This window comes from Vulpes lagopus, chromosome 3 (genome assembly GCF_018345385.1).
Source record: "Vulpes lagopus strain Blue_001 chromosome 3, ASM1834538v1, whole genome shotgun sequence".
Classification (NCBI taxonomy): domain Eukaryota; kingdom Metazoa; phylum Chordata; class Mammalia; order Carnivora; family Canidae; genus Vulpes; species Vulpes lagopus.
This window is the reverse complement of record NC_054826.1, coordinates 4,024,214-4,049,568: the sequence shown is the minus strand read 5'-3', so window position 1 is coordinate 4,049,568 and position 25,355 is coordinate 4,024,214. Positions and strand designations below refer to the sequence as shown.

General features: G+C 37.0%; 1 protein-coding gene and 1 pseudogene across 1 annotated transcript in view; both read left to right on the top strand.

Moving 5' to 3' along the window:
* The window catches only part of CDH18 (cadherin 18), a 947,353-nt gene that overhangs the window by 313,795 nt on the left and 608,203 nt on the right, over nucleotides 1-25,355 (top strand). The window lies entirely within an intron of this gene.
* LOC121486530 lies at nucleotides 10,263-24,940 on the top strand (annotated as a pseudogene).

Sequence of the window (25,355 nt, the reverse complement as noted above, 5' to 3'; positions counted from 1 at the left end):
ATACACTGGGAGGGGACGAGAGTGGGTGTAAGTTGACTGGTCAAAAGGCCCCTGTAATACTGCATGCCACATGGTTTTGAGTGTGGATGGGTAGTTGGCAGTGAAGGTGGTAAGAGATGATCTGATTCAGTAGACATTTTGAAGATAGAGATGACAAAATTTTCTATTGATTTGGAGCTAGAGTGGGAGATGAGGAGGATAATCAAGAATAACTACAAGATTCTGAGCCTGAGAAATTGATGAACAGATATATCTTTATTGATATTTTTTTGTTTCTCTTGGAAATTAAGTTGAGGAAGGAATATAATAAATATATCAGTGATGGGGTAAATTACAAGTGGTTCTTAGTATAACTACTTCATTGGTGTAATTCAAATTCTACCAATTTGAATCTGCAGGTGAACTTGTGTTTTTAAGGTGTAGTTCTTTGCTTACGGCTAGGGAGACACTTTTTTAAAAAGATTTTATTTAATTATTCATGAGAGACACAGAGAGAAGAGAGACACACACAGAGGAAGGAGCAGGCTCTCCTTGGGGAGCCCAATGCAAAACTCGATCCCAGGACCCCAGGATTACAACCTGAGCCAAAGCAGATGCTCAAATGCTGAGCTACCCAGGCATCCCTAGTAATGCATTTATTAGTAAGGCAACTGAAGTCCAGGAAGCCTCAATAAGTTGTGTAAAGTCACATACCTAGCGGAGAACTGGAAAAAAAAAATCTGATATGAGACAGTGTTTCCTCCAGGAGAACACATGGTCAGTTGCTTTTTCTAATTTAAATTACATTGATTTTCTGATGTGATTTCTCTAAAGAGAAATTATTTTATTGATTGCCTTCAATAATGGAAAAGGAAAAGGTAAAACATCTTCATTAGAGCAACTAGTACTAAGTCATAAGTCTTAAAGTTCTTTGCTGTGTATTTAACCTCACTTCAGCCCCAGCAACATCATCCAAGGTGTGAGTTGCTTGGAGAATTACAGAAAGCCAAATACATTGATTTACACTTATTTTCATTATTATCACAGAAGGATATTACCTCTGATATGCCAAGGCAGAATGACAGTGGTAGCTGCCTTAACTTATGTTAAAGAGATTTTTTTAAAAGATTTTATTTATTTATTCATGAGAGACACAGAGAGAGGGGGAGACAGAGACACAGGCAGAGGGAGAAGCAGGAGCCCGATGTGGGACTGGATCCAAGGACCCTGAGAATAGGTCCTGAGCTGAAGGCAGACGCTCAACCGCTGAGCCACCCAGGCACCCCGATTAAAAATATTTTTTTTTTGATTGCTGAAAAGAGATGTAGAAATAAAACAAAACTGGGAAGATATTTATGGCGCTGCATTATATGGGGAAGATGTAATGAATAAGGCATGTATGTGACTTTATATTCATATTGGAGATTTCTTAGTACCAAAAATGGTACTCCTGATCATCTGCATAAATTAATAATCAAATCATGACAGTTACTTTCTTTGTTTTACCTTGTGTCTCAGTGTCTATCTACTAAAATCCCCTCATTAAAGCTGCACATAGGATTGGGGAAATGTTGTCCATATGGTTTTTGAAGACTCATATTCCTAGATGAGTTTTCCATCATGTTAAAATTATGTTAGAAAATCAATAACTGAGACTCTTCCATCATTACAGTTCCCTGGATTTTCATCATCATTTGTTCCCAAGCAATTAAGGAAAACTGTTTCCAAAGGCCATTCAAAGAAAGAAAATGCTTAAATTTAGTGTATATATATTTACACAAGTCCATCTTTTATTACCTCCTATGGCAATTACTATACTATAAATCTTGAGGAATATTCATTAGATAAAATCAGAAGTAACCAAAAGAACCCTGAAGAGGGATGAATCCTACAATTTATAGTTTACGCACTCATTCAACAAATAGTCACTGAATCGACACTTGGTGCCCAATAGGCATCTTGGCACAAAAGTAACAGTGTTGAGGGAGCTGTCTCTGGATTCAAAGAGCAACTAACCATTCAAGTTAAAGAGTCAAGTGCTTGCCAATGAATTTCTGTCAAATGCACTCAGTGGTATATTAAAGGAGAGCAGAGGGCCTGGGGAAATGAAGATAAGGAATTGGCCACTTATGGTGGAGGATGATGGCCCAAAGTCATCAACGCTGCATGCAGTCTTGTCTTTGGCTTCCATTGTTACTGTTTTCACTTTTTTCTTTCTGTCTTAATTTTTACTTCTCTATTTAGAAAATATCTTGTCCCATTATGCCCTCGATCGACATAAACATAGAACATTAAAGTAAGTGTGAATATTATCTTATTGAAATTTATTAATACAATAAAATTTTCATTAAAATTATTCTTTTTACATAAAATAGCCCATCATTCTGCCAAATCTGTGGTACTCGATGTTAGTTGTTCGGAAAGTAAATTGACAACATTTTTAAGACTGTTTTCGTATGCATGAATATAAGCTACTACACCTATACATGTAAGGTTATTTTGAATTCTAAAAGGAAATTAATAACAATAATAGTAGTAATAACAGCTAACACATAGGATATGTTCTATGCCAGGCACTATTCTTAGTACCTGGCATTTAGTAATTGTTTTAATTCCCACTCATAAGGAGGTTATAAGATGGATAGTTAATATCACGATTTTACAGATGAAGAAACTGAGGACTCACAGAGTTTAAAACCTGCCCAGGGTCATAGAAATAGTAAGAGAAAGGACCAGGATTGACTTGAGGCACTCTGGCCCCACAGCCTGTACCCTTTGACACTATGCTACAGCCATTATCCTAGAGAAAGTTATACATTTGCATTTTCTCATCATTAAAAATCAGAGGGTGTGTTTCACTGTTAACCCTTAAGATAACATTTTTGGTTTTGGGGTTTTTTTTTAGAACATTTTTGTTTGAAAAGAATCAATGTTCATTTTCATTAGTTTTTTCTTCTTAAATGTAAATATTTTTTTCTTCTTTTTCTTTTTGGATGTAAAAGATTTTCAAAGACAGACTTGTAAAAGCAGATAACTCATGTGTATTAATTTTGCTCTCACAGACTGACAGGCCTCGTGGCAACGTATGTTGTTGTTCAAGGGCCCTTGTACAATTTGGGGCAGAGAATTAGGGAAAAGAATAAACTTCAAGGCCAGACAAGCATGGATTCAGATTATGAGTCTGAAAATTACTATGTGGCCTTAGGCTTCTTACCACCCTGACTCCCAATATCCTCAGCAATGGGATTAGGCAGTCATAGGTTATCTGGGGGACCAACTCAGAATGACACTAATGGTGCATTAACCAAAGCAGGATCTAGATATTTGGATGACTTTTGTTTAAATCCTATGAAGTTCCCATTCCCACAGATTAAAACCATATTAATTATATGTTACTGTGTAACAAACACATGGAATAATTTGAAGCAAGTATGGTTTGTTATATTTTATAATTCTAGAGATTGAGTGATTCTACTTCTCCATCATTAGTTATGATTGCCTGTATGATTGCATTCAGTTGGGAAATCAGCTGGGACACATTGTTTCTCCTCCTTGAGATTTCTCACTCTATATAGCGTCTCATCCCAAGGCCTCTCAATGGGCACGACCCACCCCACCACCCCAGCAAGATGTTCTGTGATTTCTCATAATTTGGCATCATGATACCAAGAGGAATTTTTTTAAAGCAACAGACCTCAACATGTGAATACTTAACCAAGTATCTGTGTGTTTGTTAGCTGATATCCATTGACTGGAGCAAATCACAGAGTCAAGCCCAGACAAAATATGGAAAGGTTTTTCCCAAGATGTTTACTTGGATGCCACAAGTGGAACAGCCTGGTGCACTTTTGAATATTGATTTTATATGGTTTGAGCCATGTAGGCAGGAGACACTCTCTATAATCCCTACATTTAATTTAGGATATTTGAACCACTGTGAAAATTAAAGTGCAGCAGGAGAGATGCCCTCCTTCCCCTCTGATAACTGGCCTCATGATACGTGAGTAGAGAAGTAGAGGTTCAGTGTAAATGAAGGAAGTCAAGAAGCTTCCATGGATAAGCTCACAGGCTTCATATACAAGTATTAGCAAATAATCACTTGACTAATTTGTGTGTCAGTGTTCTGCTCATATCCTCGTGGCTAATTTTTTCACGTCCACATACATCAGTAATTGGCATCTGGTGACTCTTCCCTCCAATTACCAACACCTGCATCTGTTTTCCAGAGTTGCCCTCAGGCTGTCCCAACCTTCTTGGCCTTCAGTCTAGAAGAATAGGATCCTCTCACCCCGTCAGCATGTGCACTCTTGCTTTTAACCAGTGAATGAGGGGCACAGGGAAATAAATCTTCCCTGATTAAAGAATGTTGAAATATGACTAAAGTTTTCTCCAAATCTCCTCTATCAAAATGAACCAAGCTTACCTTGTTGACCTCGCTAGACTTCCTTGGTTTCTTTGCTCCCTAATCCTACTTTTCTTTCTTTTTTTTTTTTTAATTTTTATTTATTTATGATAGTCACAGAGAGAGAGAGAGAGAGAGAGAGAGAGAGAGGCAGAGACACAGGCAGAGGGAGAAGCAGGCTCCATGCACCGGGAGCCCGATGTGGGATTCGATCCCAGGTCTCCAGGATCGCGCCCTGGGCCAAAGGCAGGCGCTAAACTGCTGCACCACCCAGGGATCCCCCTAATCCTACTTTTCATCAACTTGACCAATGTTACATCCATGGGAATTCTTCTTAATGAATTAAACTTTTATATAATTCCATATCTCGAGGTCTGGAGAATAAAATCTAAGACACCTGGTGATGGTAGCACATAATTTAGTTAATTCCTGATTATCTGTTAAGCTCTAAACACTATGTTTATAATAAGTGAAAAAAGAAACTAAGTCCTTTTCAACTTGTTTAATAGTTCCAGACTTCTCCAGAAGTTTTGCTGCGGGTTGCCTGTAGGGCTCAGCTGATTAAGTGACTGCCTCTTAATTTCAGCTCAGGTCATGATCTCAGGGTCCTGGGATCAAGCACCATTTCAGGCTCCTTGCTAATCAGGAATCAGCTTGAAGATTTCTCTCCTCCCCCTGCTTTCTCCCACCTCACATGTGGATACATGCATTCTCTCTCTCTCTCTCTCTCTCTCAAATACATACATAAAAAGTTTTACTGGTTTGTTTTCCCTTCATTTTAGGGATACTTCTTGGTTTTTGGTATACCATATTATTGGGGGGTTCAGAAGTAGAATTCAGTGGCTCTGGTATGGCATATTCTTTAAAAAATATTTTAATTTACTTGAGAGAGAGAGAAAGAGAGAGAGATACCTGTGTGGCTCAGTGGTTGAACGTCTACCTTCGCCTCAGGTCACAATCCTGGAGTCCTGGGATCGAGTTCTGCATGGAGCTCCCCACAGGGAGCCTACTTCTCCCTCTGCCTGTGTCTGCCTCTTTCTCTGTGTCTCTTATGAATAAATGAATAAAATCTTAAAAGAGAGACAGAGAGAGAGAAAGAGCAAGCACACAGGAGCAGGGGGAGGGGAAGAGGGAGAAGCAGACCCCCCTACTGAGCAGGAAACCTGAAGCTGGGCTTGATCCCAGGACCCTGGGATCATGACCTGAGCCAAAGACAGGTGCTGAACCGACTGAGCCATCCAGGTGCCCCTAACTTTTCATTTCTAAATCATTTTTAAAACTATCAAAAATTCCTGGAAGAGTCTTCAGATTTAATATGTGTTTGTTATTTTTTACTATTTTTAATATTTTTTCATTAATATACTTGTTTAAACTCCCTTTCTTTTATTTAGAACATACGTGAGTACTTTGTAATGACCTACAACTCACCTCGCTATACACTGTTTTACGTAGCTATTGGTTTCTCTAAATTTAAATCATACTCTTGCCTTTTCAGATGGAAATCCACTAGTCTTATTTGTGCTTTCTCTTTTGAATGACTGTCAACTCCCCCTCAAATGATATAATTAACGCAGCTCTGTCTATAAGCAGAGTCATTCAATTGTGAGAACACTGATTTATTGTCAGAAGATCCAGGATGAAAATTTTAGTTCTTCCATTGACTTTTTCTCTGCAATGCTTCCATTTTCTCATCTGTAAAGAATGAAAATATTTACTCTCCCCACCTTCTAGTTATCTTGAGTCACTCAAGTCTATGTGGGAATGCTTTGGGAAATTACAATGCAGGGGAAGGCATTACTATTATTGTCTGCGCACCTTTCCTGTTCTTACATATTTTCCATTCACTCTTTTGCCACCTGGTGTGTGAGAAAGTGAGACACATTTCTTTAGAACAAGAGAGACATAGAGAGAGACTCTATTTGCACTAAGTATTGAAGAAAGCTTTGTTCTAACACCTGCTACAGGTATTTCAGGATTTTTTTTTCTTAATTAGAACTTAGAAGGAAGAAATGGAAGAGTTCATTTATCTTCAATTAACTATCAGAGGAAAGGAAAGTGGGAAAGACTGTAGTATTAGAAAAAAAAATTAAAAAAAAAAGACTGTTGTATTAGGGTTTTCCAAAGAAACAGAAACAATGGGACATATAGATAGATATAGATGGTTATATATAGATACGGATATAGATATAGATATAGATAGATGGATATAGATATAGATATAGATATAGATAGATATAGATATAGATAGATATAGACATAGATGGATATAGATATAGATATAATCTTTGGAGATATAGCTCCAAAGAGATTTATTATAAAGGATTAGGTCATGTAATAATGGAGGCTAAGAAATCCCAAAGTTTGCAGTGTGTAAGCTTGAGACTCAAGGGAGAAAGATGGTCTAGTTCCAGCCTAAGTCCAAACTGACAGCCAGGAAAACTGGGAGTATAAGTTCCAGCCTGGAAGTCCACAGGCTTATGTCCCAAGAAGAGCTGACATTTCACGTTGACTCTGAAGGAGGGAAAAATCATTCCAGACCTCTGGTGTCTTTATGTAAGGAGCTTAGAACTTGCCACTCCATCCTAAGAACAAGTAAAAAAAAAAAAAAAAAAACTGAAAGAAAATCAACTCTTCTTGGATCTGTAAGAAAGGAGAGGACTTAAGGTAGGTCACTGCTCCCAGAATTAGAGACAGACAAGTGAATACAGGGAGTCACAGTTTCCTTCAGCAGAGACTCACATATGGAAAATGCCACGAAGACCAGTGCCAGTGTAGTAAAAAATTTACACATTGCTGGAGGCTCAATGAAAATAAGTTTGAGAGTTAAAAATGTCAGGAGAACCCACTCATACAGGAGCCCACATGGTGTTGTTAAATTTACAACGTTCACAGCATTGGAGAAAAAAAAAATTCTCTCATGCTTCCAGCAGGGGGAGTGCAAAAGAAACAACAGTTCTGAAATATGCCAGAGCACTCAGGGCTTCTTAACAAGGCCTGCCCTCAGGGAAAACTAATTAACAAGGCCCTGCTTCTGTGAAAGACCACAGCTAATACCCTCAATGGTGAAAACCTGAGAGCTCTTCCACAGGAACAAGACTGGGATGTCCATGCTCAACTTTGTTATTTAACATAGTACTGGAAGTCCTGACCTTGGTAATCAGACAAAAAAAAGAAATAAAAACATCCAAATCAGGAAGGAAGAAGCCAAACTTCACTATTCCCAGGGAACTGACACTCTGTGCTGAAAACCCAAAAGACTCCACCAAGAAATTGCTAGAACTGATACAATTTCAGTAAACTCACAGGATACAGAATCAACATACAAGAATCTATGACATTTCTATACTTCAATATTGAAGTACCAACCAGAAAGATCAAGGAATTGATCCAGTGTAGAATTGCATCCAAAACCATAAGGAATAAATCTAACCAAAGAGGTGAAAGCCTTGAAAACTACAGAATACTTAGGAAAGAAATGGAAGATAATGTAAAGAAATGGAAAAACATTCCATGTTCATGGATTGGAAGAACAAATATTGTGAAAATGTTTATACTACCCAAAATCTATAAAGAACTTACCACACTCAACACTGCCCCACCCCCTGCCCCCTGGCCCAAAGTAAACCAGTTAAGAAATGGGCAGAAGACATGAATAAATATTTTTCCAAAGAAGACATAGAGATGGCTAACAGACCCATGGAAAAATGCTCAACATCACTCATCATCAAGGGAATGCAAATACAGGGATCCCTGGGTTGCGCAGCGGTTTGGCGTCTGCCTTTGGCCCGGGGCGCGATCCTGGAGACCCAGGATCGAATCCCACATCGGGCTCCCAGTGCATGGAGCCTGCTTCTCCCTCTGCCTATGTCTCTGCTTCTCTCTCTCTCACTGTGTGCCTATCATATATAAATAAAATTAAAAAAAAAATAAAAAAAAATAAAAAAAAGGGAATGCAAATACAAACTACAATGAGATACCACTTCACATCTGTCAGAATGCCTAAAATGAACAAAACAGGAGACAACAGAGGGAAGCCCTCTTACTCAGCTGGTGGGAATGTAAACTGATAGAAACCTCTGGAAAATTGTATGGAGGTTCCTCAATAAGTAAAAAATAGAACTAACCTATGATCCAGCAATTGCAGTGCTAGGTATTTACCCAAAAGATACAAAAACACTGGTTCAAAGGGACACCTGGATTACAGCAGCATTATCAACAAGAGCCAAATTATAGAAGAGCCCAAATGGCCATTGATTATGGAATGGATAAAGAAGTTTTATATATAAAACTTTATATATATATAAAGAAGAAGTTTATATGTGTATATATATATATATATATATATATATATGTATATATATACATATATTCTTAGCCACAGATAAAAATGAAATCTTGCCATTTCCAATAATGTGGATGGGACTAGTGTGTATTATGCTATGCTAAGCAGAACAATTCAGAGAAAGTAAATACCATATGACTTAACTCATATGTGGAATTTAAGAAACAAAGCAGATGAACTTAGGGAAAGGGGGGAAAGAGAGGGACACAAACCATGAGACTCTGAACTATAGAGAACAAACTGAGGATGGAGGATGGGCTAAATGGATATTAAGGAGAGCACTGGTTGTGATGAGCACTGACTGCTATATGTAAGTGATGAAGCATTAAATTGTACTCCTGGAATCAATACTATGTGTTAGCTAAGTAGAATTTAAATAAAATTTTGAAACAGGGATGCCTGGGTGGCTTAGCAGTTGAGCATCTGCCTTTGGCTCAAGGTGTGATCCTGGGGTCCTGGGATCGAGTCCCCACATCAGGCTTCCTGCATGGAGCCTGCTTCTCCCACTGCCTATGTCTCTGCCTCTCTCTGTGTCTCTCATGAGTAAATAAATAAATTGTTAAAAAAAAACAAGTGTGAAACAAATAACAAGGGCTTAATTTGCTGGAGAAACTAACTGACCTGGGGAAGACAATACCCAACACCCTGTCCCACCTAAGGGGAGAGAAACAACAACAACAACAACAACAACAACAACAACAACAGAGGCACCTGGGTGGCTCAGTGGTTGAGTACCTACCTTTAGGTCAGGTTGTGATCCGGGGGTCCTGGGATCGAGTCCCACCCATATGTTCCTTGCAGGGAGCCTGCTTCTCCCTCTGCCTATGTCCCTACCATCCTCACTGTGTATCTAATGAATAAATAAATAAAATATTTTTTAAAAGTAAAAAGTATTCGTGAATTTTGCAATGCAGACACAAATTTTAACTTAAAAATTGAGACTTAATCATAGGACTATGGAAAACTTTCCTCAAACTTCAGTACCCTTTTACTAAAGGCCTATTATTCACAAGCAGAACATTTTAACAGGTACATCATGCCATGTAATCTAGAAAAAAATAACAGGAAATTCCAAAAGGCAAAAACTAAAACTAAAAATAAATTGAAGGGGCAGCCCAGGTGGCTCAGCAGTTTAGCGCTGCCTTTAGCCCAGGGTGTGTTCCTGGAGTCTGGGGATCGAGTCCCACATCGGGCTCCCTGCATGGGGCCTGCTTCCCCCTCTGCCTGCGTCTCTGCCTCTCTCTCTCTCTCTGTGTCTCTAATGAATAAATAAATAAAATCTTAAAAGAAAAATAAATTGAAGACTCAGGTTAAGGATGAGAACCACAAAATAGGGATGTTGGAATTATCACAGCAAAAATTTAAAACAGCTATGATTAATATCCTAAGGGCTCTAATGGATAAAGCAAAGGCGCAGATGGATGGAATGTCTGCAGAGACACAGAAATCCAAAGAAATGACCAAAAATAAATGCTAGACATTAAAAACAATGTAACATCAATGAAGAATCCTCCTGATAGGCTTATTTGTAGACTGTATATGGCTGAGAAAGCATCTCTGAGCAAGAGGACAGAACTGGACCTCAAAAATCAAAAAGCAAGGGGAATAAAGACTGAAGAGAAACCCACAGAATGTCCAAAGACTGTGGGACCACTGCAAAAGGTGCTGCATACAAGCAATGTTTCCTTCCAACCATAAGGACAAGAGGGAAAGGGACAGAGAAACATTTGAAACAATAATGAGTAAAAGTTTCCCCAGATTTATGTCAGACACCAAACTATAGATTCAGGGAACTCAGAGAATACCAATCAAAGTAAATCTCAAAAAATTGCACGTAGGCATATTATTTTCAAACTGTAGAAAATAAAAGATAATGAAAAATTTTGGAAAAAAGCCAAAGCGGGGTTGGGGAACCACTTTACCTAGAGAGGAACAAAGATGGGAATTAGATCTGATTTCCCCCCAGAAACCATGCAAGTAAATAGTGAGTGAAGTATTTAAAGTGCTGAGAGAAAAAAAGAAAAGAAGAAAAGAAAAGAAAAGAAAAGAAAAGAAAAGAAAAGAAAAGAAAAAAAAGAAAAGAAAAGAAAAGAAAAAAAAGAAAAGAAAAGAAAAGAAAAGAACAGAAAAGAAAGAAAAAAACCTCCACCAACATAGAATTTTGTAGGCTGCAAAACTATCACTAAAAGCAAAGGAGAGAAACTTATCTGACAAACACAAATTAAACTATCTGTTGCCAAATTTCATAACCTAGATGAAAACAACCAATTCCTTGAAAGATGCAGCTGCCAAATTCACACAAGAAAAAATAAGCAATCTAAATAGATCTATATCTATTAAATAAATTGAGTCAATAATTAATAACCTTGCAAGACAGAAAGTGCCAAATCCAGAGGATTTACTGGTGAATTTTACCAAATATTTAAGGAATAAATTATGCCAGATATCTACAATCTCTTTTAGAAGTAGAAACAGAGGAAAGGAAGGCCTGGGTGGTTCAGCGGCTGAGCATCTGCTTTCATCTCAGCTTGTGACCCCGGGTCTGGGGATGAAGTCCCACATGAGGCTCCCTGTGAGGAGTCTGCTTCTCCCTCTGCCTGTGTCTCTGCATCTCTGCCTGTGTCTCTCATGAATGAACAAATGAAATTTAAAAAAACAAAAACAAAACAGAGAAACAGAGGAAATACCTTTTTTAACTCCTTTTAAGGGACCAGTATTACCCTAGTACTAAATTCAAAAACACTACAAGAAAAGAAAATGAAAGTCACTATCTCTAATTAATATACATGCAGAAATTCTCAACAAAATATTAACAATTCATATTTGGCGATGTATGAAAAGAATTATGCACCATGAATAAGTGGGATTTATCCCAGGCTGGTTCAACATTTGAAAATCAATTAATATTATCCATTGCATCAACAGTTTAAAAGAGAATAATCACATGGTCATATAATAAATGCCAAAAAAAAAGTATTTGAGAAAATATAACACCCATTCGTGATGAAAACTCTCAATTAACTAGAAATAAAAGGGAACTACCTCCACTTGATAAAGAATATCTACAGAAACCCTACGGCTAATATTCTGGTTGATGAGAAACAGATATGTCTCCTCTCACCATTCCTTTTAACATTGTACTGGAAGCTTGAGATAATGCAATAAGACAAGAAAAGGAAATAAAAGCATATAGATTGAGAGGAAGAAATGATTCCATCTTTGTCCACAGATGACATAATCATCCACGTAGAAAATCCAAAAGAATTGACCAAACAAATAAACAACAAAAAAAAAAAACCCTAAAACTAACATGCAGTTATAGAAAGGGACAGGATAAAAGGTTAATATTTAAACGTCAATTGCTGGGGCACCTGGGTGGCTCAGTGGTTCAGCGTCTGCCTTTGACTCAGATTGTGATCCCAGGGTCCTGTGATCAAGTCCCGCATCGGGTTCCCCACAGGGAGCCTGATTCACCTGCTATCTATGTCTTTACCTCTCTTTCTGTGTCTCTCATCAATAAATAAACAAAATATTTTTTAAAAAGTCAATTGCTTCCCCATATACCACCAGAAACCAGGTGTATTAGAAATTGAATTAACAAAACAAACAAATCCCACAGTATTATTTATATTGACATCTCCTAAAAATAAAATGTTTAGGTATGAATCTAAGAAAATATGTGCAAGATCTATGTGAGGAAAACTTCAAAACTCTGCTGAACTGACTAAAGAATAACTAAATAGGTGTTTCATGTTCATAGATAGGAATACTTAATATTGTCGAGATGTCAGTTCTTCTAAACTTTATACATTTTTTAAAGATTTTATTTATTTATTCGAGAGAGACAGAGATATAGGCAGAGGGAGAAGCAGGCTCCTTGTGGAGAACCCGGTACGGGGCTTGGTCCCAAGACCCCAGGATCATGAACTGAGCTGAAGGCAGATGCTCAATCACTGAGCCACCCAGGTGCCCATCAACTTACTTTATAAATTAAATGCAATCCTGCTCCAAATCCCAGTAAGCTTTTGTGTGGATATCAACAAATTGATTCTAAAGTGTATTTGAAGAACCAAAAGACCTATAATTCTTCATGCATACTAAAATAGAACTATCAAGCCATGAAAAGACATGGAGGAAACTTAAATGCATATTACTAAGTGAAAAAAGGTCAAAGTAAAATGTGATATTCTGCATGATTCCAACTATATGATGTCCTAAATAAGGCAAAATTATGGTGGCAGTAAATAGGTCAGTGGTTGCCAGGGGTTGTAAGCAGGGAAGTGGGGATAGTTAGGTGGAGTATATTGGATTTTTACAACAGTGAGACTACTCCATAGTGATGGGTACTCCATAGTGATGGGTACATATCATTATACATTTGTCCAAACACACAGAATGTGCAACACCAAGAGTGACTTGTAATCCAAATTATAACCTTTGGGTGATTATGATGTGTTAATGTACGTTCATCAATTGTAACAAATGGACCATTTGGTTGAAGATACCGACAATGTGGGGAACTGTGGATGTGAAGGGAGGGACAGCGGTATATAAGAAATCTCTCAACTTGCTCAATTTTGCTTTGAAACTAAGACTGCTGTTAAAAAATGAAATAGTCTTAAAAATGGGAAAACAACAAATAAGCAATGTCACAGTTTAGCAGGCAGAAGGAGTTCCCCTCTCTTTAGGAGAAGTCAGCCAATTTTTCTGTTCAAGCTTCAATTGACTGGATGAAAGCCACAGATATGGGGGAAGCCAACCTACTTTACTACCATTCAAATGTCTACAGATTCAAATGCTAATCTCATCCCAAAAAAAACGCACTCACAGACATACCTAGGGAAATGTTAGGTGAAATATCTGGGCACCTCATAGCTCAGTCAAGATGAAATATAAAATTAATCCTCATAACTGGTGAGAAGAAAAAGAAAAACTAGCTATAGAAATTGATAGTTTTCTACATGGGATGTTAGGTGCTCATATTTTCAAGTTAACAATTTGTTTGAAATTGAATTTATATAAGAACCCAGTTGGGTAATGAGCTCAAATACAAACACAAATGCCTGGTTCTCCTCCCTTTCCCAGCAGTCTGTTGGGATCCTGTGCTAACGGTGCCTTGATCATAGCAGATGTGCCATATATTTTTTTTCTTTGAGTAGTTAAAATGGCCAGTGTATTTCCACCAGTACTGTCCTCTGTAGGAAAATTATCTTGATATTAACAGAATTCTGAAACTGATATGAGTGTATTTTTAATACTTTTAAGCAAATAAAACTTCAGAGCAGAACAAACTCATGTTAAATTATTTGATGCTTCTCACAAGTCTAATCATATCCATCATAAGTTTTTTTTTAATTTCCAAGTGTCCTTATTTATTAAAATAAGAAATGGAGAGAAGCCAAAAATTCAAAAAGTGCAATACCAAAATAGGCTTATTTTAAAAGGAATTACTTGGAGTGCTTCTTATTATGGTAGCAGAGAAAATACAGTATTTCTGTTGGTTTTTAATATAAATTGATATTTTCTCAGGACACTGCAAACACTTTGAAAATTAACTTGCCAGAACCTCTTAGGCTGAAAAATTAATTCGTTTCCAAAAAAATATGACAGAGTAATTTTTAGCTGGCAGATTTAGGGTTTTTCTCAACTAAAGGACTTTTCAAATCACCATTTTAATCTCTGAATTAAAATAACCACGTGAAGCAAGATAGGCCACATCTACCTTCTAAATTTATGTAAAGCATAGACTATATGTAAATATCTTCCAACACCCTTAACTCAGTATTTTACCCTCATTCCAATTAGTTAGAGGTGAAGAATTTGTCCAGAACTTACTGAAAGACTGAAAGGTGAAAATTCACAGTTGGATTGTAACCCTATGGGAGAGTAAGAAAAGTAACTTCGAGAAAATTATTGAATCCATGAAAATGTTATGGAAACTAAACATAGATTCTTTCCGTTTTCTTTAAAGAATGCACTCCTTGGAAGCAAGCCTTATTAAGGTGAAATAATTAGCTCAGCCAATGAGAAACAGAAAGCAATGGTTGATTCGCATCTTATGCTGCTAAAGGAATTATTTTTTATTAAACATAAGAAAAATGCAACCAGGTATCTGAAAACGATTTTCAAAATAACCATTCCTAACTGTTTAGCAGATAAATCCCCAAAACTCAGTGGCTTACGTGGTTGCTCTAACCTAGCAGAGTCCCGGGAAGTTGGCAGGTAGGATTCGCTTCATGGAGTCATCCAGGATCTCATGTTATGCTGTGACTCTTCTATGTTTATCAGAAAACTTTGAGATCAGTCCTGCATCTGCATCCTCTAGTGGCTGAGAAGAGAGCAGGAGGGGGTTGGGGAGTGTGTGGGAGAGATGAAGACACACTCTCTCTTAAAGTGCCCCAGAATGGTAGTGACATTTTCTACTCCCACCCCAATCATGAGAAATAGTTAAAAGTCCTGTAAGGATGTCAGTGTGGATGAGAAATAGAGTTTAGCTGTAAGCCCAGGAAGGGCTTGGGGAGCCAGTAGCCCCTCTTGGCAACACTGAAAAACCAGTCGGAAAGGAATGCACATTCAAGCCTAACAGGATCAATGGGCCCTTCAATGATGACTAGCCTGTGACACAAATCTTAACTGGAAGAAAAAGTAACAGTAACATCACCCAAAATAAAAACTTAATTTAACATTTAACTTTATCAGGAACAGCAGGAGGCAGCAAGATAGTTGGATTGTAGGATCATAATATTTAGTGCAGACTCAGGTGTGTGTGTGGTAGTAGGACTAGAGCTTGAACAGGTGACTTACGTTGCCTTATTTCCCCCTCCTTTTCCTCTTCTTCTTTCTCCTTGTTTTATTTAATACTTTTATTTATTTATTCATGAGAGACACAGAGAGGCAGAGACACAGGCAGAGGGAAAAGCAGGCTCCACGCAGAAACTCCAGTGTGGCACTTGATCCCTGGACCCCAGGGTCACGCCCTGAGCCAAAGGCAGATGCTCAACCACTGAGCCACCCTGGTGTCCCTCCTTCTCCTTCTTACTTACAATGGGACCCAAATGTATCCATAGAGTAATAATCCACTCTTCTACTTCTTTTTTTTTTTTTCGTGATTCTTATTTATCTTGAACTATCTGTAGTATCTTGGTCATAAATTAATCCTACATAGTTTGTTAGACATGCAAAAAGATTTTTCACTGATTTTCCAATGTTTCCTAGTCTATCTGTAAAAATAGAAAGAGCCCAATTTTAATTTAAATGTGATGCTTGGGAGTCCTGGGTGGTTGAGCGTCTGCCTTCGGCTGTGGTTGTGATCCCTAGGTCCTGGGATTGAGTCCCGCATCAGGCTCCCTGTGGGAGTCTGCTTCTCCCTCTGCCTGTGTCTCTGCCTCTTTCTCTCTCTGTGTCTCTCATTAATAAATAAAAATAAATAAATAAATGTGATGCTTGCTCATTGTAAAAAAACTAAACAAAATGTAACAAAATACTATAAAATTATGATAAAAGTCTTTTTTTTAAATTTTATTTTATTTATTCATGAGAGCCACAGAGAGAGAGAGAGAGAGAGAGAGAGAGAGGCAGAGACACAGGCAGAGGGAGAAGCAGGCTCCATGCAGGGAGCCCGATGTGGGACTCAATCCTGGGACTCCAGGATCTCACCCTGGGCCAAAGGCAGGTGCTAAAACCACTGGGCCACCCAGGGATCCCCATAAATGTGATAAAAGTCTTAAAAATTCTAATCCCATCATTCAGAGATTATTGCTATTTACTATTTTGGCAAACACTCATCTTTATATTCATCCATATTTTTGTTATTATTAAAATGAGATCATTCTTTATATAGTGTTTTGTACAGATTTTGTTTTTCCTTAGAAATACAGTGGAGGGGCACCTGGGTGGTTCATAGTTGAGCTTCTGCCTTTGGCTCTGGTTGTGATCTTGGAGTCCTGGGATTGAGTCCTGCATTGGGCTCCCCACAGGGAGCCTGCTTCTCCCTCTGCCTCTCTCTCTCTCTCTCTCTCTCTCTCTCTCTGTGTGTGTGTGTGTGTGTGTGTCATGAGTAAATAAGTAAAATCTTAAAAAAAAAGAATTTCATTATTTAAAAAAAAGCAGAATCAAGTTGGACAATAGGTAAGACAAATCCTACACCCAAAGTGGCTGACATATTTTCATTCCCATTGGCCCCCAAACGTAAATAGTTTGAGATAAACACCAATAGCTACAAGAACAATTGTTATAAAAAAGTCACATGGAAGAAAATCATGGGATAGCTCTTAATGGCTGAGCACTGAGCATCATCATCATGTACAAACTGTAAGACTCAGGGAGCAATCCTAACACAGCACCTGAAACTGGTGGTTGTGGAGGTTGATAGCACTTGACGCTTCCAATTCCCAATGAATGCAGTGAGATAAAGGAAAGTCGCTAGTGCTCAAGTAGTGGAGGTATTTATGCACATGAACCCTAGAAACTAAGGAACCCCAGAGCTCTCCCAAGTCAAGCTAAGGAGGAGAATATCCCCAACTGGACCACATAGTGAGCACAGAATTAGGATAATTCAGATGAGATGGTTAATACCTCCAGAAGGTGAATCCTACTGTTTTAATCCACAGGAGAGGAGAAGACAGGGAACCTGAGGGTGGTGGCCCTAGAAAAGTGATATTGGTCCATTCCTTTCTTAGAAGTACTTTCTTAGAAGTACTTGAAATTCATCTCATGCATCCCAGAGCAGTGAAAAAAGATTATGGCTTTGTCCTTTAAAAGCTACAGAAAAAAAGAAAAAGGAGGAAGAGATTAGCCTCTTACAAATGAAAAAGGTGCATTAGAAATTCATGTTAACAAAGCAAGTGAAAAATACAGCCTCATATTTTGAAATGAATGAAGAGAAATAAAGGAAATGACAGAAGTTATGAGCCAACAACATAGATCAGAGGTATACAAGAGCAGTGATCAGAGAATATAAAAACATGAAAACAGAAGTAAATGAACTTAGGTAAAAATTAGAAGAGAGACACCTGGGTGGCTAAGTTGGTAGAGCATCCCACTCTTGACCACGGGTCTTGATCTTAGGGTTGTGAGTTCAAATTCTGCATTGGGCATGGAGCCTACTTTAAAAAAAAGGAATTAGAATGAAGATAAAACCAAATACACATAATATACCTCTCTGAAGAAGAAAACGAAATAAATGGAATAGAACAAATACTAAAAAGTATAATCCAAGAAAATTCCTGGAATCAACAACAAATAAAAAGATGTGAAACTAAATAATGACAGAGCACTATGCGTTTCTTACACTAGTGTTTCCAGCATGAAGACATATTCAAGTAAAATAGTTAGACTTGAAGTAAAAGTAAAAGTTCCTGGAAGCATCTAGACTAGAGTATGGAAGTTTTGGGGTTCCAATTCAAACTAAGATGGAGACTAGCCAAGAAAAGGAATATTTATGTTTTAATTAGAGAAACAACATGAACATGATTGGACATGTAATATTAGATCAAGGGGATCCTGGGGATTTGGGGGAGAGTAAGTTTCTGATGCTACCTATGTTAGAAAAGAGGGATTCTTGCCATTTACAGGCACACTGAAATATTCATACATAAATTAATATGCTGTTACCATTTGCCTCAGATTTACCCGGGAGTAAGTGGTGTGTAGATACAATAATACTGGCCATGGGTTAAATATTATAAAAGCAGAGTGGTGGATCCATGGGAGCTCATTACACTTTTTTATCTTGTGCAATATTTTTTTAAATATTCCCTACAAAAACTATTTTTTTTCAAAAATGGATTGTTTTTCTTTACTACTTTAAAATGGTTTTCCCATAGCCTATATTTGGATTTAGACTTTCCAATGTATTGAATTTAATTTCTCCACATCATAAATTACTTTTGCACATTGAATCATGTTCTTAGTCAAAATTCTCCATTTCAGGTCTGTCCCCCAAAGTTTTAGCCACCACTACCTAAATTGATCTCCTTAAACAAATTACTATTTTCTCTCAATTCAAGCTATCCAGAATGAATGAAAATATTCTTAAACTAGGTCTGTATATATAACCCCATTCCTCTTAGTGAGGAAAATGTATAGTATTTTTTAATTGATTATCTAGTTTAAGCACTAGAAACCGAGAAATAATTTATTTGTCTAGATTCCCAAACTGTGTTTATGGTTTTTTTTTGTAATAATCTATCATTTTTTAAATAATCTATCATTTTTGTTCAATTTATAGGCATTTTTGTTGTTGTTCCCAGTAATCTAATCTGCATAATCTAATCAGTGATACTTTAAGATGCAAACCTGACCATGTCACCTTCCTGCTGGAAACTCCTCCAGGGCTTCGTAATTTCCTGCTTATAAAGACAGAGCTGTTTAATGTAGTACGTTCTCTACCCTCTCAGACCCCTTCAGCCTCCTCTTTCCCACCCTCCAGCATCATGCTTTCCTTTTGGTTGATCTCCCTCCATTACAGCGCAAGGCCTCCTGCCTGGACTGCTTCCTGCAGGCTTTCATTTACTTAATTCTTGGTCTCATATGTCAGTCACACTTAAAATTCTGTCCTTTAAAGGAAATGGATCCCAGGACTCTCTAGGAACATAATCTCAAAGACACTTCAAAATTGCAATCTGTAGAGTCCACAAACGATTTTTTAAAGGAATACGGTGCAATCACAAGTGGAACCAAAGAAGAATAGCGTTAGCAATGGTAACAGAATTGGATAAAAGCAAGCATTGAGGAGTACGAACTGCCAGTGCAGCCTGCCACTACGAAAAATCTTAAATGGCTTAGTGTCTAAGCTCAGAGAGCAGAGGTTTATACGATGCTGCTGATATAGAAGTTTCCAGCAAACTTGATTGGCCTTAGGTGAAAGCACATGTAATAAATCCAGCAGTCATGGTGTGGTAATAAGCAATTGTTATTAAACATTTCCATTCTCCTATGTAAAGATGAAAATTGAATCAAACTATTCAGAGAACTGTGAATGTTTCTGTATTTGTTTCTTTATCAAGCCAAACATTTTAACTGCATCCTTGATAATATTTTCTACCAATTTGTTACTGGGCTATTAAAATGGAATTTTGTACATTCACCGCTTTTACACTTAGAAGTTTACTTTTAGTTTAATTTGAGCAAGATATAGATGATTATAAAGAGAAATATGTAAGTGTATAAGCAAAACTTAAGGGAAATATAACACTAAAATAATTTATTTAAAAATATTCATTGTTTAATACTCAAGTTATCAAACTGTTGGATAAAAGTAGCAGAGTTTAAAGAAATATACCTTTCAGTTCTTTTGGGTATAAAAAATACCGGCCATTCTGATTTCATTCATTACAAACTTCTCTGGTTCAATTAAAAAGTTAATAAACCTGGAATTCCATATTTTGCCAACATATTACTGAATTTGTTCCCTAAATGACTTGTATAATATTCAATAACAGAGAGGATGACTTTAAGAATGGGTAAAATACATGAGGCTAAGCAAACTTTGAAAAGGATCAGGAGCTAATTTAACGTAAAATATCCTGAGTAATTTAGAGTGACACTTAACAAAATCTTTCTGCTTGTACAATTGAAAGAATTGGCCCGTAAGGTAGGAGCTGAAGAACAGCCAGTATTATTAATGCTACCCAAGAAACTACTTTCTTGACTTCAAATGGAACAAATGTCATTGAAAAGTTTCAATGCACTCCACAGAATATAATTCAAATTAAGGTCCTCTCCTGGTTTGAGAATCTCTTAGAAATGTAAAAAAATTCCTGCCTCTATTAATAAAAGATAAAAAGTACAGTGCAACTTTCCATCTTATTTAATATTTGTGTCATTTAAAAGTCGTCCAGAATATGCTTTCAGAAAGCCAAATATGTATATATACCACACACCAGACATACACCAGTTTAGTAACTGTTTTATAATATAACCTTATTTTGTATAGTCTATCACTTCAAATTAGATCCTGTATCTTACAGAATCATCTATAGGTGTTTGATCATGCATATTGAATTTATCCAATGGTATCTGCCTCTCACAAATACTATTTATCTGAAGACATGATTACATAAATTTGAGAATTTTGCAACCTGTTCAATAATAATTTTTCCGTTTTCCATTAATTTACAGAGCACATTTATTTCCTGGATTGGTTTACTTTTAGCTCTGTTGTGATTATAATTAGCTATATATTAAAGTGTGCTACACTTTGGCAAGTTGGACCAATATTGACAGACTCAGGAAAAACAAATTGCTACAAATTTTTATACATGTACAAAATACCTCATTGATTTTTAAGGATTTATTTATTTATTTACTTATTTGAGAAAGAGAGAGAGAGAGAGAATGAATGAGGTTAGAGGCAGAGAGAGATGCAGAGAAACAGACTCCCTGAAGAGCTGGGAGCTGGCCATGGGGCTCAGTCTCACAACCCTGAGGTCATGACCTGAGCCGGAATCACGACTTGATTGCTTAACGCACTGAGCCACTCAGGAGTCCCCTCACTGAATTTTGGAAGTCACATTGCTCATCTTTAAACAATTTTAAAAACATTATTTCTAATTAGCACTGCTATGACAAACATCCTTGCCTTGTGTAGCAATTTTAATGTTATTATCTTAAAGCAATGGGTAAAGGATCTTGCAGTTTCATCAAAAGAAATAGAAACATATGTGAAATTAGCTTAGAAACCTCAAGAAAATCATATATATATGTGTGATATATATATGATATATATGCTATATATGTGATATATATCCCTTAATTTATAAACAGAATTTATTTATAATCCTAAAAATGCTTTAATGTTAATAGTGATAACATTCCACTAAAATATTGATCATGATAATTTCCTATACAGAAATAAAACATCTAATACATTTATTTACCTTGAAAAATAAATGACTAGTTTCTCCCCAATATTTGGTAACAAACTGTCTACAACAAATGAGAATTTGCCATCCCTTATCTGTCCATTCAAAATATACTAGTGTATTCTGAGCTACGTATTTGTTGTTGGCCGTCCCAGATCCACACCCCACGTTTGCAAACCCAGCTCTCTGGCCCAGGAAGCTGACCTATATGGGCTACGCCCTTGCTGTGTATCTGTTGAGTTGTCACTTGATCTCCCTGGCAGAGGATCCCAGGGAGAAAGCCGAGTGAGAGCAGAGTGTCTCTACCCACCACCACTTGAGGTTGCCTCTTTGTGGCTCTATTCTTGACCCATGTATCCAGCTCCACTCAAAGGGGGCTTCCTTGTGTGACTTTCCTACCTTGTTCCCTTGGGCCTGGGAGTAGTGGCAGCCTATTGATCACATGATCACATGACTCTTTGTAAAAAAAAAAAAAAAAAGTCTTTTGCAAATACATTCTGTTTGAATGATCCCAACTTTAGGTGTCGCATCAGTGTCCTGCTGTGGCCGGCCTAAAACTACTGTCTACCACGCACCCAGTGTGGTTAATGTCAAGACAGTTCTCTTTTATTTGTTTATTTATTTATTCATTATGCACATATTCTTATTTATTCATCCATTCACTCATTTATTTTATATTTTAAGTGGAACAAATGCCTCTTGATTTCTTTTCTTGCATCTTTATGTAAAATTAGCTCTAAAGGCATCAATCTCTGTCCTTCTCCCACACCACTCATCCCAAATATTCAAAATATCAATCTATAAAAGCAAAAAAAAAAAAAAAAAGTCTGTAAAAGCAAAAACCACAAGAAGTCCCAGGAATTTGGAAATTTAAGATATGCGAGGATATCTTGTCATGGTATTCTCCTTTCCATGTGAGAGCAGAGCATGTCCTTTGTGTATAAACTCAACATGAAATACAGAGCATCTTCCCTCATTAAACACTGTTCAGATGTTTTTGACTAGAAATGAATTCATTATGATGATAATTTTCTAAAAACCAAATAATGTGAAATGCCAATGGGGATTGTTAAAAAGGGATTTTTGTCTTTTTGTGTGTATGGTTCATAGTTACAACAATATAAAAAATCATTCTTCAAGAAGAGTAAAAGAAGCTATGTTTCCATCTCATTATTTTTAAAAATATTGTTATATAATATTTTAAAGGTAATTACAGGATACTTTTAGGATTAAGAAACATTAAAAACATTTAAAAGCAGTTAGACATAAATCGCTTTAAATATTTAAAACCTTGGGCATAAAAATTCAAGGGGCACCGGGGTGGCTCAGTCAGTTGAGTGTCATGATCCCATGATCATGGGATCAGACCCCATGTTGTGCTCCCTGCTGGGTGGGGAGCCTGCTTCTCCCTCTTCTGCCTGCTCATGCTCTTTGTCACTACCTCTTCTCTCGCATATAAATAAATAAAACCTTTTAAAAATTCAAACTTGCTATTTGCAAAAATATTCCTTATTTATTCAATTTTTAAAAAAATGTTATAACATTAATTCTAATTCTTGAAACAGACTATACATGATATTTATCAATTTATCATAATCCTATGAGATAAATGATAATACTTTATAAAGTTTGGATTAGAATTCAGGGACATAAAAAAAAGTGACATAAAAATATCCTAAATATAGAAGATTAGGACAATAAAAATATGAAATATAAGACTAGAGTGTTACTTTTCTATTTCCTTCCTTCCCCTAACTTGAACTAGCCTCATCAAGACTTTTTTTGATTTTAGATTGAGTTTAAGTCCATTTACAATATAGGAGATGCTATGCCTGATTCTTTGAAATATTGGTGCCATTTAATTGCAGTTTTGTCTGAAAATAGTATCTTAGAAGACGTTTATCTTCCCTAAAGGAATTCTAACTGGGGCTTGCTTTGCTTCAAATGTTGACTTTATTATTCAAGGGCTCTTTATAAGTTTTCCCCATTTCTCCGGATACAATTATCATATATAGAGAATTAATCAGTCAACTTCTTTCTCTCTCTCTTACACATACATACACACAATGGCTCAAATACAGACAGGAAATATATTCTAGAGATTTTAGGATAATGGGTAAAATTATAGTTAAGGAGAATGAGGATGATGAGCAACTGAATGCAAATATAATAATAGATGTTTTATAAAGGCTATTGGAGCAAATAAAACCAAGATTATTTTTGAGGAATATATCTTCTCTCCTGAAATAAAGAAATAAACTTCACTGCAAACATTAATATTAGACTGAATACTTTTCCCTTATTCTTGATGTATTCAAGCATTTAGTAAATGTTCAAGAAGCCTTTTGCTAAGGCATCATTGTCCGTAAAGTTTATTTGAATTTAAGTAAATTAAGTCATGACCAACACTGTCTTTTACTCATCTCTCTACCCTCAGAGTGTAGCCCATTCTGGGGAAAGTAATAGATACTCAGTTAAGTGTCTATAATTAACTTAACTATTGACACGTATACTATACAATGAGGTTAATATCCTTAAGGAGTAAGCAGGATTCTAAAAGTAAGAAATTAAAGAGCAGCCCAATCCCACCAATTTGGAGAATCTGGTGTTGTAGGAAAAGAAGGTGCACAAAGCTGCTGAAATCCTCACTCATGCATCCCCAGGGGAATTTAATGATGTGTTCGAGGATGTCCGGCTACTACTTCAAAATGACAATCTACTTAGTGAAAGGGCAGCACATGCATTTGCACCAGTTCATGGCTGAGAAGATAGAAGGATACGAAGATCAAGTCTTACTTAGAGAACTCAGTGACCTGAGTACTAGCAGGTTTTGAGATCCAAGAAACATTTTCTTTAAGTTTGATCAGTTACAAAAGAAGCAAAAGACACCCACCCAGCCGGGGTCATAGATGGAGGTAGGAAGTCTTAGAGAGAATCCTGTGACCGTGACTTAAGGGTCTCTGTGAAAGGTCATTACTCCAATGGCTTCTGTACTCTTGATGCTAAAACTCTAGATGGGCAACAGACCATTGTCGTCTGTTTCGAAAGCCACTAGTTTCGGTCTAAAGATTTCTGGAATGGTTGCTGGTCATCAGCATGGAAGTTCACCATCACAGCACCTACAGCCTAGATCGCTGGAGCACCTGACAGATTCTCCGGCATGTTCAATTGGTTAGTCAGAAAGACGTAGGGGATTCAGTGACTGTTTCGAATGAAGTCCAAACTGCCAAGGAGTTGATGAAAATCAGAGAGCATGCAGAAAATGAGTACCAGAGAGTGACCAGTGACAACTATCAAACTGTCAGATGCCACATCCAAGGCTTTGGGCCAAATCGACTGAAACAAGACTGGTGAAGAAAGTAAGTATGAATGTAAGGATTCTTCCGTATGTAGGACAAAAAGAGTCAACATGTTGTCATATGATGAACAAGTGATTTATAAACAAGAGCGATAGTTTTCCAGGGTTTTCGTTAACAGATTTTCTAGCCTCATGGAATACTCTATCCAGCCTCATGGAATCCGGTAGCACTGTCTTGGTTCTCTTGTGTTCTCTGCCTTGTAATTTTCTGTTTTCACTATATCTACTTGTCACTTTTTAAAAATTCTGCTACATTTAATGATGAAGAGAGAGATGTATTATCCTGAGTTGTTTTACTGTCAAAAAAATTTCCTCGCCTCGAAGCCCTGTTACCATATAGGCAGTTAACACGCTCAGTACTCTTTTACCCTGTCCTTCAGGGTGCTTGTGGTATGTCAGTGATTTTTACTC